Source organism: Pinus tabuliformis, chromosome J (assembly GCF_031772625.1).
Source record: "Pinus tabuliformis cultivar Carrire ecotype Pingquan chromosome J, CPIR1, whole genome shotgun sequence".
Lineage (NCBI taxonomy): Eukaryota > Viridiplantae > Streptophyta > Pinopsida > Pinales > Pinaceae > Pinus > Pinus tabuliformis.
Genome location: NC_142295.1, coordinates 732,592,965 through 732,612,116, shown reverse-complemented (window position 1 = coordinate 732,612,116; position 19,152 = coordinate 732,592,965).

Here is a 19,152-nt window from a genome sequence, read left to right as displayed (position 1 = left end):
TGATGATAGACTCAGCTGAATAGTGACATGGACTGACATTTAGGCAAACCCTAGACCTAATGCCTAGTGACCAAATTTTGCTTGAAGACTCACTGAAATGACAAAATTTGACCTTGACACTTCAAAATCACTATGTAAGAGCACATTTGATCACTGGAGGAAGGCTGTAAAGACTGACACTAACATTGGCTCCAATGGAGATGGTAGCTCCTTGGAGGTGCCAAGAACCTCAGACCTCTTGGGAGAGCAGACCAGTGTTTTATTCATTGGGCAATGGAGTCAATTTATTCACATGTGACCAACTCAAAAACAACTTTATTTGACTTTGACAATTGACTGAAACTTAACTGATGCTTGACTCAAACCGACTCGATGGCAAACTGAAATAACTTGAAAAACTTACTCAACAGACCAAACACAAATGACTCATGACTTGACTTAAAACAAAACTTACAAAGCTTATGAAGGGCAGCAGTCCATCAAGATTTGAAATCATGATGACAACCACCTGTGTTTCTTACAAGACAAAATACCATCAAACTATATCATAATGCCAATGCAACCAATCAAGCAGATGCCTTCTTGACTGATTCTCCCAATCTGATCTCATGATCAACAATAGAAACAGGTAACTGGGCATCCAAAAACATAGCTGACCGTGATCTCCTTCATCACTGAACACTGCAATAAACACTATCACTGCTGGCTGCAACAAACTTGCTAGAGGATCGTGAAAAACATGAAGATTTGCCACTGCCACCTCCTGCTGAAAGATCAAGGTGTCCTTTGCTTCAAACTCTGATCTTCCTTCATCATGTGCTTCGATAAAAGTATGCTCATGGGCTTCAAAAAATTCTGAACAAGTAGATGAGCAGATCTCTTCTTGGAAAAACATTTTAGCACATGAAACATATGAAGAATTTGAAAGGTAATCCTGTATGCTATAATCTTCGGTGGTCAGACAATATGGTAAGTGATCTTCATATGATATGACAGCCGGATTCTCATTACATTCTTCAATCATAAGGAAAGAAACTTCAGCTGATTCTTGAGGTGCAAAAATGACATTTCTATCATCTACCATAAATTCATCCAAAGGAACTGTTTCACTTACTTGAATGAAGATCTCATCTTGATTTTCATGAACTGACTGAATTACCTCCTCATGCAGGCTTTGCATGATGTCTTCTTCTGTGGGCAGATCTGAAATGAGCTCTTCTCTTTCACCATCTTCAGCCATATAACAAATTTCAACCTGCTGATCTATAAAGCTGCTTACAAGACTGTCATCCTTTTCAGAAGAGGAAGAAGATCCACCATCATCTTCTTGACCATGTGTGCACTGCAAATCTGCATTAACTTGAGCCGGAGCAAGACCTCTCAAGAGCTGATCTATCTCCTCTTCGGACAAAGGAGATAATGCCTTTTGTTTTCTTCTGCTCAAACAGTGATTGTCTTCATTGATTTCAAGTGAAGGAGTATACAGATTTTCCTCATACTGTTGATCCATTTCATGCAATTTCTGTTGATTGTCAAGAGGCGAAATTTTTTCATCTTCCACCATACTAAGATCTTGGTCCTGCTACAAATTTTCATGATCGTCTCTATGGGAATCCTCTAGGTTCTCTTCATGTTGCTGAAATGGATTCTCATACAAAGCCTCCATGATCTCAACATCCATAAAATTATCATCTTCATAAAACTTCTCAAGGCTTTCAATAAAACTATAAGCATGCTTGCAACAGTCATGAACCAATTTTAATGATGGATACGATGCTTGATATCTTTCAATGAACAAGACATGAAAATCCTTCAAACAGTAAATACAAGCAGGCGGCAAACTTTCATACCATGATTGAGCTTTACCTTCCAGAGTGGCCAAGAATATCTTCATCAAGCAATCCTCAGGAAAATCGATCTTGAATTTGCGAATATGCATATGAAATCTGACTAGATGTAAAGCAGCGTCCTTCTTACCATCATCATTAAATATAGGCAAATTCCTTGACCAATCTACCTTCGGAATTTTATTTGGAAAACCGGGGATGTGATCTCGGCTCAAGGGAGCATATCTTCTTGCGATTAGGTCCATCATGAAAATCTCAAAGCCACTGATTTATCTGCAGTGAAGTCACCATGAAACATCGATCTCTGGAGTTTTCAGTGAAGGAGTCGCCAGTGAATGATTTCAGCCTTTCAAGTGTCTGATCGTTGTCCACTATCAACAATCAGATCTGAACTTGATACATGTACTGGGGTAAAGTGTCAATGAAGCGCTATGTTCACAAATCCCACGGAGATAGACTGAAGCAGCGTTTATCTATTTGCGCTGATGTAAAACAAGAGCGTTTTCGAAGGCTTTTGGCGTAACTTCAGGCTCCGTCTAAGACTTATGAAATAACACGACAATGAGAAAACGATTAATATGTTCTCCTCAGTATGGTCGCCAATATGTTAGCGCTTGGAATTCACCTAGGCTGAGATAGACAAACTCTCAAGGCTACATCAAACCATTTCACCTCGTAGCTAGCCCTACGAGGTATGAGAAGGCTCTCTCGGGTCAGATTCGATAGATCTTTCAATATGATTAGGCTGACCAATTAATAATAAAGATTTTAGGCTAGTAAATTGATAAGGGGGTTGATTTAATGATTTTTGGGGTTTTTGGTGGCAATTGGTGGAAGTGCAATTCAAGGTGCGGGGATTGAGCACAGTTTTCACAGGGGGATCTAAGGGGCAAGGTAGGAATGAGTGCTGATGCCTTAATCTGAGATGGATGATCAGAGATGATAGAGGAGAAGCTAAAGAGGGCAAACACACAATTCGAATCCTCTCTAGACAGTAGAAAACATTAAAATTGAACAAACTAAAAAGCTGAGCATGTCAAAACATGAGTTCAAACTTTACCACTTCATCTGTCCAATTTAGAAGCATAAGAGAGATGTGAAACACATAAACAAACTTACAAGAACATGTAGAGAACACACCATCAACAATCAGATCCACAAGAATCCTCAAAGATGTCTGTAAAACCCTGGCTTTCCTTGCCTTCAATTGCAGAAATAGATGCACAATATACAATAAAGCTTCCTTACACAAGAGTCCAACCATGAAAATGAGAAGGAGAGAGCATAATATAGACCATCTAGACCATCTAACTCCTTTCCCCACCTCTAGGGGTCGAGCTCATCTTCCTAGGAGCAGTTTGAACTAATTCTAAACTAAGAACTAGAAAATAGGCAGCCCAACAACTTGCCTCTATTACTTAGCTAACTCATCCATGCATTAATTTTTCACTTTTTACATCATGGAAGCTTCTAGAAGGGTAAAGAAAGATAAAACCTATCAAAGTGCCATGAAAATATTACATTCATCCATCATCTACAAGTAAAAATGGTCAACCATAGTCAAAACAGTGTTTTTTTGACCGAAAATGGCAATTCTGGCAAATCTGGAAGTTCTGGTCGCGCCCCTGGAAGTTCTGGTCGCGCCCCTTTACAGCTGTTTTTGAGTGGGTTCCACTGGTCCAAATCAGGTGCAAGATGGCTCATTGGAAATCTTGGCCTATCTACTTTCCATCCCAAGTGGAATTTCTGAATTTGGTGTTGATTTGACCCCTCAAAAACCATTTCTCCCAAGTCACTTTCTGCAACTCAAAAAGTGGGCAGAAAGTCATTTTTTAGGTGTATTTTGAGCTTTTGGAGGCTCAAAACTCAAAATCAGGCTTCTCCCAAGTATTTGTAATTTTTCTTTTTGAATTCCCTTTCCAAAAATGCCAAGTTTTCAAAATTCCGAGCAGCCTTTCAAACTGGTCTCACCCGGGGTGAGACCAGTTCTTGGGAAAAACCTGTAAATTGCACAAAAAATTCACAAATGACAAAATTTTCTCCAAATTTCTTGAAATTTGGGCTGGGAGTCCCCAATCAAGTACCATGCTAAGTCAAAGAGGCTTTGGCCAAAGTTTGGAGTGGATCGGGCGTTTTCCTTCGTTTTTGTGCTTTGGCCAACCGTCCTTGGAGCACCTTTGTTCTCGCCGGTATTTTTGACATTTCTCTCAAACCATGACACCTGTGTAAAAAGTGAAAGAGGCTTTTCTTCCTTGGCATGTTGTGGACAAAAACCTCTCTCAGTTTTGAAAAATTCATCTTTGATTGCTCTGGAACATCATTTGAGTGTGACTTGTCCCGATGTGTGAAGCAAGGAATTTTGTCGAAATGGAGCGAGATGAAGGGGATAGGGGGCTTCTAAATTCTTGGGGAAATTTTTGGGAGTGGGGAAGGATGTTAGGAAACAGGGGAAAGTGGAATCTCAGTGATTGAGTGAGGGGAAGGGGTCGAAAAGGGCAAAACACAGGCCAAACCTAGAAAATTGCCAGATTGTAGCTAGAAACTAGGGTTTGTGCAAAAATGAGGAATTTGGCGGATCTAAGGGATGGGAAATGTTTGATAAGGTACTTTAAGGATAGGGGAAGGTGTATGAACATCAGGAAACAAGTTTTGCCGGTGATTTGACCATCCAAGAGAAATTGGCTTCAAAACCCTAGGAGAGGGAAATGACCTTGCCTGGGTGGCAACTGAAGCATGGACCAGATGTAAAATGACTCATTAGACACTGATATGATAATGACAACCATATGAATGATGATAGACTCAGCTGAATAGTGACATGGACTGACATTTAGGCAAACTCTAGACCTAATGCCTAGTGACCAAATTTTGCTTGAAGACTCACTGAAATGACAAAATTTGACCTTGACACTTCAAAATCACTATGTAAGAGCACATTTGATCACTAGAGGAAGGCTGTAAAGACTGACACTAACACTACCAAGTCAGACTCAAGGGATCTACTTTATACTTCAAATACAAATCTTCTATCAATGGTAGAAAAGGATCTTAAGAAGCTGGCCATGTTGAACTCTTACAATCTATTCCAGAGATTGACTGAAGCAGATTTTATCTACTCAGCACTCGTAAAACAAGATGCTTTTCAAAGTCTACCTGGCTAACTTCAGGCTCTGTCTATAGAATGTATTTTTTCCAGGGAACGGGATATGGCTCTGATACCAAAATAGGGGTGACCGATCAATAGAGACTAATATTCATAACGGATAGACAATAGAATAAAGCTTTGGTGCATTCAAACTTACTTCTGGTTAATTTCAAAGTTTCCTAAACAACAGATCAGAGTTGGAAAACATTCACCTACAAGTTTCTCTATTGTGGCCTGTGTTGATCACTTATAGTTTTCTCCCCTTTGAACTTGTGTTAGTTCTTGAAATTCAGGAAAAAGAGAGAAATTCTAGAAGCCTCCTTTTCTCGAAGCTTCCAAAATTTGTTACAACTATTTACCTTAGATAAAACATCTGGCTCCTATCCTTTCCTACTTTGGAATTTCCATCCCTTATCCTTTGATCCCATCCTTCCATCAAATGTGGATCTAAAATCTTAGATTGGCAATTGGATAAGAACTCCCAGCTTACCCCACTCGTTTATATATTTACAACCTTCCATATGCAAGAGGTTGGATTTTGGAGAATGATTCATTGGCTTTTGGAGAGTAATTCTACCCTTATGTTGTTGTTGTGAGAGGTTTAATTTCATGCATTCAGGGTGATTGTAGGTACACATTGTGATAAGGAAAGGACAAGTCAGCGAGGATCTCTTCTACAAGATCAACATCTATTTATGGTTGTAACTTTTTCCATTTATATTAATGCAAATAATTATTTTTTGTCCTATATGTGATGTTATTATTTCATATATTTCAATACCAGGTTGATATATTGAATTCAGTATACATATGATACTGCACATATATCATATTTTATTGGCTTGTGTTATTTGATTGTGCAGGTTCTAATTTTGGCAATCGAAACTGGAATTGGAACATTCAAGCTAAAGAAGGATCGAATCTTGTGACAAATTCCATGTAGGTTTCATTTTGTCATCTACTTAATTTAAGTAAAGCATTTTGTTCCTTGTCTCTCTTTTGTTCTAGGTTAGCCACCAAACCTAGGGGAGATACTTTTGTCTGCAATTGTAAATCCCGCATAACACTTTCCTATTGGATCGAGGGTGAGGTGCTTTTTGGAAAAATGTAATATTCCTCAACAAAGAGATATCATTATACAATATTTCATACCATATCTAGATTTATTTCACAAGACAATGGAAAACTGTGAAGTGAAACACCACTTATCCCTGGTAAAATTGAATTATGAGACAAAACAAAAGGTTTTTATGAGAAAAGGTATAATTAGTAATCATTCCAAGTCATAAACCCCACCTTTTATGTTGAGTTTTCAATTTCATAATTACAATGTGCATAATTACTTGGTTGACATGGGAGAATCGTCGAATTCCATACCTTTTCAGTATATAGCAAAATAAATGCTTCTCCAACCAAGAGTACACCTTAGATTATCCATATTGATGGGTTTGATGTTAAGGTTACTAGGGAACTTGTTAACGGGAAAAGTGTCTACTCAGAACGACCCTATCCCACTAAGGTGTGACAGTGACCTTAGAAACAAACAGAGAAAACTACTTTCGTATTCTTCTTTATGAACTATAAACGAAGAGGAATAGGATGAACCAACCTATGTCTTGCGCTAGTCCTTTGATCCAATCTCTCTCCTCTTTGAAAACTTCCAGCTACCTGCTCCCTTACTTGCCCAGCTTCACCAAGATCCTGTAAGATCACAGAAGGAGAAAACTACACAAAGACATGGATTTATATTCATAAATAGCTTAGGATCAGATTTAAGCTAAACATACAAATGTAACAAACATCAATGATACACAAGCATATAGGAGAAACTCAAATAGTTTTATTGATATAACAAGAAGATCCAGGAGGAGTTACAACCGATGATTCCTGATCCAGCATCAACCTCCCAGCATAGAATCCCCTCTTCACCTCCAACAAAGCATAAATCACCCAATACTCTGATATCTATCTCTAAACCAACAGCAATTCTCTGCAATGTCCAAAATTCCAGCCTCTGGATCTCTGGGATGAGGGATCCATATATAGATGTATGCAAGGAATATGAGTCAGCTTATGATTTGACTAGTGGCTTCTCTCTGTCAGTTCTTGCTTCCACTTGGAGACTGAGAGCCTCTTACTCATCCTTGGTCGAACTCAGTGAGGCAAGTGTCATTGGAGAAGATTCTGGAAGCTTCCATTGCCTTTCCACCTCGCGGAATGGCACTGCCATTTGTCATTTCCCGCTCAACGCACCCTGGTAGTGCATTTAGGTGCGTTGCAACGCACCTAGCTAGTGTACTTGGGTGCTATGCAACGCAGCTAGCTAGTGGAGCAGCTGAAATGATCCTGATTTGACTAATTCTGAGCAATTTCTGGTGGAGAACTTCTGGGAGAAGCTGTAATTTGTTGACCTTGTTCCTTTAGGGGTCGGAACAACACTTTTAGGGACTTAGGATCCCTTGGTTTATGGACATTTCATGCTTAGAGCTGTAAGGCACAAAAATGTCTATAACAGTTGCCCCCTAAAGTATGAGGTCGTTTATCGGGTGAAATGCTTTATTAGGAGGATCCGAAGTTCTTTCAATGTTGGGAGGAGACCTGTAATAAGATACAATACAATACATTATCTTCATACTGTTTTCATGATCTAGCTGAGGCGGGCATTCCCACGCTCAACTTTATAAATTCATTTTCATGTACATAGGACAGACAATCGTCTGATGGTAGACTGATGGTTCTGATAGAGCCATCATCCTTTTGGTAGGATGATTATCTGTGCTGCAATGCTGTACATTTCAATGTCTTTATTTTCCTGAATATATATCGCAGCCCGGATGGATGAAACTAGATCCGGGGTCTTCAATCTCGTCCGATCTTCACTCGAAGTACAAGTCGATCCATGTGAGAAATGTTTTGAAGTCGAACATGGAAAGACATCGCTTGATTAGAAGTCAATGATGTAAACTGTTAACAAGCGCGAGAGGAATCACCGATGATGATGATGACCCTCAAGGTACTGCAGTACAATTCACGTGGTGTGAATAAAGGACTTGGCGTCGAACACCACGCAAAATCTTTTAGTCGAAGGTCATTGATGTATACCTGTCGCCGGAAGTGAGAAACTTGCCATTGAGGCATGCAAGCTTCAAAGTACTGAAGGGGTTGTTCCTAGATCAACTTCTTGGATAATGAGCTGATGTTGACAAGAAGCGATCCGTCAAAGGAGGGCCTTAATGAATCCCACATCAATGACATGGAACAGAGAAAATGATTTTGATGGAGGTGAAAACGATCTGATGATATATGGTTCAGGATGGTGGTCATGAAAGAATGAAGTATAATGTATGGTAGTGGATGGGACACGGGTGACTTCTCTGGATGACTTCTCTTGAACATGTCGGTGACACTTATGTGATGGATTGGTAGCATTTACCCCAAATGTGGATGGTATGGTGTGACCATGGTGATGTGACCGGTGAATGAAACAACCCAACCCGACTCAAGCATGGAATGGAAGTGTCATGTTCAAGAGCGACTTGCTACCAATAAAGATTCTTTGAGTTTTCTTCCCAATTTTTACCCAGTCATTGCTGACCAGTACCTCTTTATTTTTGTCAAGCTTGAGGAGGATAACATATGCTTGTTCTATAATTTGCCCTTTGGGCAAACCCATCGCTATGTTTTAATGAGCCTAGCGATAGTGAAACTCGTTCTCGTCTAAAGACAAGTTTGTCGCTATTAATCTTTTTAACGAGTTTAACGACAAAGATAACTCGGTCCTTTTCATTTTTAGAGAGTCTGAAAAGGTACGTAAAGGTAACTCCAAAATTCCTTTTTTGTCATCTAATCCCTTAAGTCCGAAAAAGTATAAAACAATATAGAAGGGATGAATTTTCGATAGTTTTAACGAGCCGAACAAAACAAGCGCTCGATCTTTTTGTGCAATAATCCCTCAGGTCCAAAAAGATTAAAATCTAGAAGAGGGATAGCACTTCCGGTCGCTTTAACGAGCTGGAAGGCCAAAACTCGGCAATCTTTTCATATTTTACGAGTCATTTGAAAAGAGCTTAAAGAAGACTCGTCTTTTGAGGAACGAGTGATAAAATGGGTAGCAGCTGATTCCAGGTAAGGTTTGGAATTTTCCAATCACGGTAGTGTCACAAGGATGGCTAGTGAAATCACTCTTCGCAGCTGTTCCTCAAAATGGGTAAACAATCAAATGGAGGTGAATGATCGGCCAATGGAAAAGTGGAGGTGACGGTGCAAACACGACCAAGGCTTTAATGGCTGATATGCTACATTCACGGTGGTTATTTACCGGGGAATAGTTCATTTTTTAACGAGCTTAAACGCGGGTGGAAACATTTGCTCATATCTTATGTTTATTTTTTTAACAAGCTTGAACTATGTGCTAAAACTGCTCGATTAATCCAGTCATATGATAAGAATGTCTCATATAAAATTGGCAATTTTTAGAGTTTTGCCCCACATCCTTTCTTTATGCAAGTTAGGTGACGACTAATCCTACGAGTTTACAGGGTTAGAGGTCCTAAAAATTTAAAAAATAAATAGCCGCCCATCGCTTGCACTCCAAAAGATTTGCATGCCCCCAGGTATAAAACAGAGTTTCAAAGTTACCTCTACTTTAGTCTGCCAAAACATTTGTTTTACCGAGAGAGGCCTACCTCTTACAGGTTACCCAAAGATTGTTCTATTCACACAGCAAACAAAACACTTCTTCGGCGATGTCTATCGAGATAAACAAAGGTGAGTGACGACGTCCGCCAACTCACATAACTTTGACAAGAGAATCTTATTCTAGAATAACCCCTCTTCCACCGACGAACGAGGTACAGACTAGTCATATTCTCCCGCGGAAACCTACCCTATACCCGAAGTTTTCCTGCCGAAGCAGACAAGGACACATGCCCCCTGGGTTTCAGTCATATCCCTCCGAATTACTCGCGCTCATCGGGAGGACGGACTGGGGATTGAGACATTTCTTGCGTGAAGAGACCATTTAGGGATGGTATATGACTATTTGCTATGCGTGATCTGGGAAATGAAAGCTGGTCCACGAGCTTGACCACTCTTCCTTCGTGCGGAAAACAGATTACTCTAAAGAGTGAGGAGACGATGGCTCCCTTGCAATAAATATAGTCTCATCCAAGGAGTAGATTATAATCCAAGGGTCCTTGAACTACCATTATGTTCATGCGAACTGTTTTCCCTCTCAATGTTATGGGAACATCGGGAAGGATCCCTAAAGGTCGACTGGTTCCTTTATCAAAGCCTGTCAGATTTCTCATCTCAGGCAACAGCAATGGCGAACCAAGCGCTTTCCAAGCAATAGAGGAAAGGATACTCACAGAAGCCCCCTCATCTATGATGGTACCAGCTATGACCATTCTATATATTTGAACGATAATTCGGAATGGTACACTTGCTGGTAAACGGGGTCTGCCTAGTTGATTCCAGTCGAAGGAGACAACTAGTTTGCTTGGAGGTGGGACCGAGTAGACGGCCGGGTATGGATCTGACAAACTTCCCTCTTGCAGTAAGGGAATGGGTAGATTGCCCCCATGTTCGTCGGAGTCTGTGTTGATGAAGAGAATTTGGACGGTGTCATCCTTGTTCTCTTCAGTGACTGTATCATCCGAAGATAAAACCTCTGAAGGCAAGACCGGGTCAACTGCCACCTCGACCTTTTGACTTTCGTCTGGTATGGATTCAGATGGTTTATCTTCAATGATAGGCGCTTCAGCCGACCACTTGAGCGGGCCAGCTGGATTCTCAACTAGTGACGGACTCGGCAAGAGTTTTTTATATCCAAGAGGAAGTCGTAATGGTGAAACCGGACGATCATCCAAAACTCTTTTCGCTTCATCTAAGAAGGGACAACGGTGGACGGCATGATTGCCTTCGCACAGTTTACAAGGAAATCTAGCTTTCCCTTTTTGTCATGGGGCTTCACTTTCGCTAGTTGACGGTGTGCTTTCAACATGATCATCAGAGGTTGATGACACCGGATTGTGCAAACGAGGAGACCAGTCCCTTAGTATCAGAGGGATGCAAGGACAATCTCTGTGAAAGTGGTCTCCTTTGCAAATGACACATGGCGATTTAGGCCTAGTCGGTGCAGTGTGTGGATTTTCGTTAGACGACACTCGTTTTCCCCCATTTGCCTTTGGCTCCTTCTTCTTCTTCTCCTTCTTCTCCTTAGGAACTTGACTTTTGGCTTTGCCAGCCCCATCAAGCGAAGAGGAAGGAGGAGAGGAAGAATTAGAGGAAGTAGAAGGTTGGTGGGCAACTCTGGACTCGTCTAATTGCTGATTCGATTGTTCAGGAATGGTGGTGTTCTGAACGAAATTGGTTGAGAAGAGCCATACTAGCAAGCCAATTGTCAGTCCTGGAAGCGACAATGTGGCCATATGGGGTGCACCAACATCTCCCCAAGAGGAGAAGGGACTAGGATTTCCACCAAGGGGAATTCCTTGGTTGGTAGACTCCATTTTCTCAACCTAAGATCAACGTAGGAAAAGGGTATGAATATTCCGTTTAAAATAATTTTTTAGACGCTTTGACACAACTTGTTTTTTCAATTTTTAAGAGTCAAGAAAAACAAAAGATGACTCTAGTCTCCTTCGATTTTTAATGAGCCTGAAGTGACAAGTGCTCAAATGGACCTTTTCCGTTAAGGAGTCTGAAAAGGAACGAAAGGGACTACTCTGAAGATCTAGGTAGAGGGAGTACCAAACCAATCGCAAAACTGCAGAATACTTTTTACGGTACGATAGTCAATCTTCCCGAATGCTGTGTTCGGTGCATTGCGATCAGTAGGGCGGCCGACACAGCTTCCTATGGATAAAATGTTTTAAGCCTATAGGGGTCTCCCAATATATACTCGACGGTACGTGGGAGCACAAGTCCGTACTGGCACTTATCGTCTCAAAGTGGAGGAATCACCCAACCATCGGTGAGGACAACAGTTACCAGGCTTTACGACGCCGAAATACGTCTCTAGCCTAGACCTCTAAATGTTGTGCGTTAAGTTCCAAAGCGTTGTTAGATTCATTCAATTTATTTTAAGTTGATATTTCTTATGAAGTTTGCCTTTTGGGTCACCACGAGATGTAGATGTAATTCCTAAAATGCAATCTAAAGATGATAAGCAAACTTTTATCTCTTTTCAGTAATGAAAATCCTAGCTACAAGGGGAAAAGAAAGACACAATCTTTTCTCAAAGAGCAAAGAGCACACTGTAAATGCACTTTTCCTAAATCAAGCCAAACAGGCTGTCAATATGCAAATGCACATGTGCATGTATTTGTTTTTCACTTTCTTAATATTGATGCCTAAAAAGAAAGTTGATGTACAAATCTGAATTTGCTTTCAAGTGACAAACACAAACAAGCTTCTTTTCGAAATCAAAAGGTAGAGATGATTACGACACTTTATGATTTTGAAATAAATACTCGTTTCGACACTAGAAAGTCACAAATTCAAACCAAAGGCAAAAGTAAAAGCATAATCGATTGTCAACAGCATAAACTTTCTCCTAAGATCAAAATCGACACTTACAATAGATCTAAATCAAAGGACGACAGTATGACTATTCTACTTTTTCAATGGAAAACTGTAAATGATGTAACAAACACACAAAAACATCTACAGTCTTTTTGTACAAAGGAGGCGGAATTAAGGCAAAGAAAAGGGGTTTTTAAACAGACACATACACTGATCACAGGCTGCAAAAATTAGAGACAAAACTGAAAAAATGAAGCAAAGAACCTCAGCTGCACAAGACTAGGCTGATCAGCGCACCTGTTACACAGAGAAACTGGATTGCAGCGCAGGTAACCCTCTCGGGAACTGCGTTGAAATGCAGAATCTCTTCACAGAGCCTGCGCTGGGGCAGAAATGAGAATTCTATCTGGGTTCTGGGTCACGGTTTGCAGTTTAATCTATGGTTTTTGGCCGAGTAAAAGCAATCAGTAATGCACAATCAGAGGGTAGATTTAAAGGAGGTCTAAGAGCTATCACAAAGGGCAATCAGATCATTTGTGAATCAGTTGTTCAAATCATAAATAGATCCAGTGAATGGATTGAAGTAGCAGATGTCTACTTTGCATTTGTTAATGGCAAATGCAGTTCGATTGCTACTCCTAAGTTTATGAAACAAACAACAAGAGAAACACAAACAAACTAATTAGACACGATCCCCAGCGGAGTCGCCATTTTGTTAACGGGAAAAGTGTCTACTCAGAACGACCCTATCCCACTAAGGTGTGACAGTGACCTTAGAAACAAACAGAGAAAACTACTTTCGTATTCTTCTTTATGAACTATAAACGAAGAGGAATAGGATGAACCAACCTGTGTCTTGCGCTAGTCCTTTGATCCAATCTCTCTCCTCTTTGACAGCTTCCAGCTACCTGCTTCCTTACTTGCCCAGCTTCACCAAGTTCCTGTAAGATCACAGAAGAAGAAAACTACACAAAGACATCGATTTATATTCATAAATAGCTTAGGATCAGATTTAAGCTAAACATACAAATGTAACAAACATCAATGATACACACGCATGTAGGAGAAACTCAAATAGTTTTATTGATATAACAAGAAGATCCAGGAGGAGTTACAACTGATGATTCCTAATCCAGCATCAACCTCCCAGCATAGAATCCCCTCTTCACCTCCAACAAAGCATAAATCACCCAATACTCTGATATCTATCTCTACACCAACAACAATTCTCTGCAATGTCCAAAATTCCAGCCTCTGGATCTCTGGGATGAGGGATCCATATATAGATGTATGCAAGGAATATGAGTCAGCTTATGATTTGACTAGTGGCTTCTCTCTGTCAGTTCTTGCTTCCACTTGGAGACTGAGAGCCTCTTACTCATCCTTGGTCGAACTCAGTGAGGCAAGTGTCATTGGAGAAGATTCTGGAAGCTTCCATTGTCTTTCCACCTCGCGGAATGGCACTGCCATTTGTCATTTCCTGCTCAACGCACCCTGGTAGTGCATTTAGGTGTGTTGCAACACACCTAGCTAGTGTACTTGGGTGCTATGCAATGCAGCTAGCTAGTGGAGCAGCTGAAATGATCCTGATTTGACTGATTCTGAGCAATTTTTGGTGGAGAACTTCTGGGAGAAGCTGTAATTTGTTGACCTTGTTCCTTTAGGGGTCGGAACAACACTTTTAGGGACTTAGGATCCCTTGGTTTATGGACATTTCATGCTTAGAGCTATAAGGCACAAAAATTTCTATAACAGAACTTGACGATGTCCAGATCACACTAGCCTCCAACCTCATGGTATACTAAATCATATAAATGATCAATTTTGATCTTATAACCTTTTCCAAATAGGGACCGGCCATGAAAAATGCAAGGATATTTAGCAACATATTGATCTCATCTATGGTTACCATGAGGAGGAAGGAAAAAATGAATTTGGATTGATCAAGAAATTCACATAAAGCATACAGTAATAAAATTAAAAGGAACTAATGAATCAATTCAATTTGTGCTTTCAATTATGGGAAATTACTTTCTAGAAACCAACAATGAAATTACAGAATAGAGGAATCACTTTCTAAAATTGATGAATAGTAAAACTCCTTCATTGCATTATAACTAATACAAATGATAACCATACTATAGTGTATGTACATAGTAGTATTTCAACTAACTCACTGTGTAAATATCATCATTTGGACTTTGTTTTTTAACAATTCTAATCACATATAGGTGTAGGAACTAGTTGCATTATCATAAATTCACAACAATTAAACATAACCTTATCTCCCATAAGCTTAATTTCTAATGCATCATTGATACTCTCAAGAACAAGGCTTTAATTCAAGGCATCATGAAAATGATCAATTTAAAGGGGAAATTGTTAAAAGTTGATGGAAATTCATAAATAATTGTGAGCTAGTTAAAAATTACAATCCACTGTTTAACACCTCATTTGAGAATTTAAAAACTCAAGGTTTGGAAGTTAATTGATGAATTTGAAGTTCTAACATTGTTTCTATTCCTTGAGCTAAGAACATAATTGTTTATATGCTAGCTAACATTGCTTCTAAACGAACTTTTATAAATGGTGGTTTTCTATTGAATCATCATTTAGCCTACTAGTTTTTAATAAGGTTACTAATTGTATGGTTTTTAATAATGTTCAGAAGATTGTTTGTTTCTTGATCAAAAAATACATTTCAAAGATGTAGTGCTTGATGATGAAGAACACTACAAATACTTGCAAAATTTCCAACATGGATTGAAAGATGTTAAGGATGTTGATTTTTCAAGTGCAATAGATACATGCACTAATTTATGAAATTTTATAATTACTTATAATAATGTAGATATTATTTTATCACTTCCAATTTATCATTAAGCAATTACACTTCATAAATTCAACCATAAATGCAAAAGGATAGTATAGATCGCAATGCACAAAGAGAACACGATATTTAACCTGGGAAAATCCACTTCGGGGGAAAACCCAACAACCTTTTCCTTGAGAAATTCTTCAGGTCAACAAGAGATACACCTAATGCTCCTTGTCAATATGATGGTCAAACTGACCTGCAATACAATGGTCAAACTTGGTCATGTCTGATCTACCTAGGTTGAATTTTGACCTCCAAAAAATTGCCTAGAAACTTGACCCTTCTGCCCATAATATGCTACCTAGACACTATTGCACACAAGTTTGATGTGCTGCCCAGAAATGCCTAGAAATTCACACGTGCAAAGTCAAGGGGGGCGGAGAGAGAGAGAAATGCTAGAGATGAGTTCATCCTTATTTTTCCTTCTCCATCCTTCTTCTTCTTCACTTGGATGCCCATAATATATCTTGTCTTGTGAGATATCAAAGTGTGTATTATGGAGTAGGTTGAATGTCTTATTTATAGTGCTATGCCTATCTTGAATGGGCGTCTCTTCACTAGGGCCGACTTGACAAGTTTGGAGCCAAAAATTTAAAATTTGAAATTCAAAATTTTCTCTTTTGAAACTAACATGAATAACATGTCTTATATTAATCATTTCAAGGGATAATCAATAAAATGACATGAATAATATGTCTTACATTTTTATTATATATTTCAAGGGCTAAAATATTAATTATGAAGACCGACCATAGCTACAAATTTCAATACTCCCTCTTAGGTAGGGCGGTATTCACAATGACTATCTATATTTTCTCTTGTTGACAAATTTCTCTAAGAAAAGCTTATAACAATTCATCATCAACATCAGCATCATCCAATCACCATAATCTCGGTCAATAACTTTGACACATGGTAAATCAACAACATCAAAAAATTATCATGATTCTAATCAGTACCTTTGACCTATGGTGTATCCTCACCATAATATTGGTTGATACTCCTGACACATGGTGCATCATTTAGTATCAACTAGTCACCATAATTTTGGTCTACTAACACATGGTATACAAACTAGTCTTTGTTCACCATCATTGTGATCAATATCTTTTACACGTGGTGAATATCCAAAGGCCATAGTCTACCTGAGTAATTATATGCCTAGCGCTAAATGATATCACTCAACCTATATGGATATTTTTGAGCCCAGTTTTAAAAGGCACCCACTCAATTGAGTGATCCTAGGCCTCTAGGACCATTCTTCCTAATTCTAATCAACTTACTTGACACTGGAAGAATGATTTTCCTCTACTAGACCGTACTCCCTAATTTTAGTCACACATGACATAGGGAGAATGTATGTCCTTGATGTTATCTCATCAACACTCCATATCACTGAGTGAAGTGTTCTCAACAAGTCCAAGATTGTCCTTGGAGTATACAAAATTTCCTCTAGATAAAGGATTTGTAAAGATATCAATTATGTTCTCATTAGTAGAGATGTGTTGGAGCTTCACTTCTCCCTTTTGCACCATGTCATGAATAAATTGGTTCTTGATATCAATGTGCTTTGACCTTAAATGGATGCAATATACTCTTCCTCGGTAGTAATAGATGTTTACTTCCTACTCATCCACTAAATCATAGCAAAACCCAAACTGAAGAAACCTTCATATGTACTCTTTATGTCTTCTACACTCCCTGCCCAATCTACATATGTGTATCCCTATAGTTGTATTCACCATTTCAGTCATATCTCAAACCATAATAAATTATACCACGTAAATACCTTAATACATGTTTTTCTACAATCCAATGATCATGTCTCGGTTCCACCTAGAACCGGCTCAAAGTGTTCAATGAAAACCAAATGTCTAGCATGGTATTAACCAAATACATAAATGAGCCAATTAATTTATGGTACATGGATGGATCTACCAAATTTGACTCAGTATCTCAACTTTCTCAGATTAGTCACCATGGGAGTTACCATAGACTTACAGTCCATCATTCCACACTTTTGCAGGGTCTTGATAATATAGTTTCCTTGACCGAGGAAGATTTCACTAGCCTTCTTCCATATTTCTAGTCCCAAATAATAGTGCATCAACCCAAGATACTTCATATAAAATTTAGAGGCCAACTCCCTCTTACATTGAATAATTAGATGTTTTACACCTATTAAAAATAATTAATCAACATACAATAATCAAATCATAGGTTCATTAATTTCAACCTTAATATATAGGTTTGGATCAACATCACTTTTGGAGAAACCAAGTCTTGTCAAGTAGTTGTTAATTTGAGAATATGATGGTCTAGTTGCCTACTTGATTCCATACAAGGATTTCTTCAATATGAAAATGTGATACTCCTCCCCATGAACCTCAAAACCTTGAGGTTTTTCTGTATACACTTCTTCCTCAATGACCAGTCTAACAGATGATGATATCCTCGATCGATTTGATCAAATTTGGAGAAATCTTTTTCATTACTACAGTGGATCCTTTGATCGAGATGGTTTATATCGTATAAAGTATATACTTTTATTATCATGTGCTAAAACTTTAGCCTGTACACCTTTGAGGAAAGAAGTATTTACATCCATCTGATGTAAATTCCAACACATAGAAATAATAGATCTAATAGTAGTGTACCTGGTAACTGGAGAAAAAGTCTCATCATAATCCTCTCCCTATTTCTAGGATAATCCTCTAGCCTCTTCATAGGTGGAAGGTTCAAAATCAATGATATTAGTCATCAATGTTGCATATCTACAATACATCTTCGGTCTTTTTCTTCCCCTAAAGGTTCCATGTGGTGTTGCACATCCTTCTACTTCCTACAAGGTATATCTAAGCCAAGTTGGCCTCTTCTTGATTTCAAGAACAATAACTGGATCCATTGGCTCACTAGGCTCTTCTGGCTCTTCTTGATGATCTACAAGATTATTTGAAGGATTCGATGGACCTAAGCTCTCTTCCTTGGGAGAATCATCTTATTCGTCATCATCAGAGTTCATGGGAACTTCTTTAGACTTCCAATAGGAAACATTCCCATTAAAGATAATATCCTTACTAACTTAAACATGTCTTTATCGTAGAACATAAATTTTATAGGGCTTTGATGACTCGATGTATCCAACAAATATTCCTTTCTTTCATGAAGGCTCTAGTTTCCTCCCCTTATCTTTGGGTACATGAATGTAAACTATACAACCAAACATTCTAAAATGTCCAACCTTTGGTTTCAATATGGTGAATGCTTCTTCAGGAGTCCTATCTTCCAAGATTCAACGAGGACTTCTATTTTGAATATAGATTATTTACATCAATTCTTCACTCCTTAAGAACATAGGCAAGTCTTGATCATGCAACATTGCCTTAACAAACTCTTCAATGGACCTTTTCTTTTTTTCAACAACTTCTTTTTGTTGCGGATTGTAAGGAACTATCAATTCCCTCTTGATCCTAGCTTCTTTACAAATGGAAACAAGTTCCTTGGAAGTGTATTCTCCTCCATTGTCTAATCTCAGGATCTTGATTTTCTTTCCTTTCATGTTTTCCACTTCAACCTTAATTCTTGAAACTTGTTGAAGACTTCATCCTTGGCATTCATGAGTTAAATCCATGTATTTCAAGAGAATTCATCAATAAATGCTACATAGTACAGAAATCCTCCAAGATATTTTACTAGAATCAGGTCATATAGAGAAGAATGAACTAGATCCAAAATTTCCTTAGACCTACTTTCAC